The sequence below is a fragment of the Etheostoma spectabile genome, chromosome 2 (assembly GCF_008692095.1).
Source record: "Etheostoma spectabile isolate EspeVRDwgs_2016 chromosome 2, UIUC_Espe_1.0, whole genome shotgun sequence".
Classification (NCBI taxonomy): Eukaryota; Metazoa; Chordata; class Actinopteri; order Perciformes; family Percidae; genus Etheostoma; species Etheostoma spectabile.
In genome coordinates, this window is record NC_045734.1 from 11,761,884 (window position 1) to 11,765,060 (window position 3,177).

Below are 3,177 nucleotides of genomic sequence, written 5' to 3' on the forward strand. Positions count from 1 at the left end.
CACAACTGAATATAGCATGACACAATGAAAAGAATTGTTGCTTCTAAAATAAATGTGCATGTTTTGCATGCAGAAACACTCCTCCATACTTTGCTCAATGTGAGATCAAGGACGGATCGCTGAGGAGCTAAGAGCGAGGATACACAAGAGCAGCCTTACCGGGAGCAGTGCTTCTGAAAGCTGTTGCCCACACAGCTAACTAATCATGTGACGCTTCAGAGGAATGGACATGTCATCCATCTAAAAACACATTTCCTCATTTCCTCTCTCCTCCCACGATTTCCTCCATCTCCCCAATGCTGCCTCGGTGGGACAGACGACGCAAGTAAGGGAGGCAAATAGAGGAGTCGTGGGGATAAAATTTAGGGGAATTGAGAGGCCCCCAAGCTCTCCCAGCTGCGTGTGCCTGCCTCCAACTGCAGGTGGATAACAGACTTCCTGCCTTACAGGAAGCAGTATGTGAAGTTGTGGAAACATGTCTTCGACTCAAAGTCCGTAAGCACTAGTTCCCCTCAAGGCTGTGTCTTTTCCCCTCTGCTCCTCTCACTGTAAACCAACAGGTGCACCACCAGTCCGTCAAACTCCTGAAGGTGGCTGACGACACCACCCTCATTGCGCCTGCAGGTGGGAGATTGAACATCTCGTGACCTATTGCCGTCATAATAACTTGGAGCCAAACGCTCTAAAGACAGCGGAGATGCTTGTGGATTTCAAGAAGAATTGTGGTGGGTTCAGCACACAAAAGAAGACTAAAAACCTGAAACATTTGGAGCTTTTGACAATTCAAAATCCAACTCCATCAACTTTATCACTCAGCAGGCCTGAAGTAATGTACTGTTTGTTTGTCCCAGTAATAACTCTAGCAGCAACGTTCTGACTGAGCTACGCTGTGTCAATGCTTTTTTGGAGGACACAAATGTACTTGTAACATGATCATGATGTTTGTAATTGAGTAAATGTTAAGGAGTAGATCATTTTCAGGAGACTCCCAGTTGCTTTAAATGCCCTCTACACGCCAGCTCAACTTAGGCCCACAAGGAATTATCCATACGAATCACCCTCTACAGCTTACTTTCATTAAATATAAAATGTAAAATATACATAACAAACATAAAAACAGTCATATGGAACTGATTTTGTGAAGCCAACGATGAAATACCTAAAACATTGTTTGCAGGCAGAAAACTAAAGTTTTATAATACATTTTCTATGCATAACTTTTTTCCGACTCTTTAAATGACATGGTGGGAAATACACCACAGTACACTGACTTGACTGTGAGTGTTTTTATAAACACACATTAAACCTATCAGAACACATCTGAGATAGAGACGCCTACAGTAATCAGACCTTATGTAGCATTACTGACTATTCCATTTCAGGTCTTAAGCCTCATCTGTTTCACATCAATTAACTATATTGTGGATGTTTCATATTGCGCCTTCACATTGTCCTACTTTGAAATTCAAAGCACAGATTTAAATGTAATGTAAAATGATCGCCACTAGAGGGTAGCAAATAGTGCAATAACGTGTCTTCGTAAGAATGCACCACTCAAACATTACACATTGTCACTTAATTGCAGTTTTCTCTTGCTGGAAAAGTGCAAACGTTGACATAAAGTACAGTATAGGTCTGTAAAACATCTCTAACTACAGGAAATGAAACAATGTTGACAGCTTGTTCAGTCGAGCCAAAGATAGCTGAAAACCTTAAAAAGCCTGAGAAACCAGAGGATCTCACTGAATTTTACATATGTAGTGTTGGTAATAAAAATGCAAACTAACAAACAACACAATATGTCATGCATTTCTGTTTAATTTATGGTATATAGTGTGTACTCTTTTCTTTTGGTTTGTATTCTGCGCTATTTGATTGTGTTACAGTGTTGTTACAAGTGTTCCTGAGGAATATACTGAACACAGTGCTTTTGCTTTTGAGATCGAGTGCACCTTTATCACAGTCTTCTTCCTATGCTAAAACATGGTCTGTAGTCAGGCTGTCATTTTAGAACAGTAAACCAACGAGACAAAACATAGTAAACCACTCTCCAGAAAAGTTATTTTATTGCCATTACACCTAACCTACCACTATCTCCATGACTAGATACACATAGTTTGTGTTAATTCTAGTTCTGGCAGAATTGTTGGTTGTTTTGTAAGACACATGTGACATGTGCCATTCTTGTTGCATTTATAGAGTCATACCATGCTCTCTTATGGATTGAAACTCTTGATAACGCATTTTTTTTGACAATCAATTCTTCTTCTAAAGACTGGACTGTATAGTTATTTTGATGCCAGCAAGGGGGGGGACTTTTATTTCAATTCAATACAATTTTCAATTCAATTTTATTTATAGTATCAAATCATAACAAAAGTTATGTTGAGACACTTTACAGACAAATTAGGTCTAGACCACACTTTATAATTTACAAAGCCCCAACAATTCTAGCAATTCCCACTCAGTTCAGTGACTCCACCCCCGCAAACTTTCTGCATTGGCAGGTTTCATCCAAATACCCGCCATGAGAACCTTTTACCAAATGAGAGGATTTCATTACTCTCATTTGATGTAATTTGATGATGCTTCTGTGGTGCTTTAAACACAACAGCCTATTGTTGGCTGTATGAACAAGAGGCAGTGGTAAATCACACACGCTATGGTGTATGTGCAGAACTGGACATAAAGGCCATCAACAGACTAAAGGAAGTGTAACGTGGTGATTATAAACCTCCTCCCTCCTATTCTTCTGAAATAATTCCTTCCATTCAGTCAGTACCAAGCAGCAGCCTCCTCCTGCCATCCCATGGAAGGGAAGGAGGACTAGTGCCAGTCTTGTACCTAGTCTGCCATCCCTCAATGGGCCTTTGTGGTTGCTGCCATCCTTCCCCCCGGCCAACCCCCGGCAGCCCATTCAGGGGTGTCACATGGCACTCCCACTCTGCACCCATCTCACAATGCAGCCCTGTCATTCGGACCTCATTGACATGCGCTCATAGTGATGTGCATTGGGGAATGGTCATGCTCCTCTTTACTTTTTTTACTTACTTTTAAAGGAAATGAAGTGCCGGGCTGTGTGGCCAAAGTGTGGCTTCCTGGATACGGTATTCATATTTCTTAAGACACAGGAGGAAGTGCCGACACAGTTGTGTGTGTGTGTGTGTGTGTGTGTGT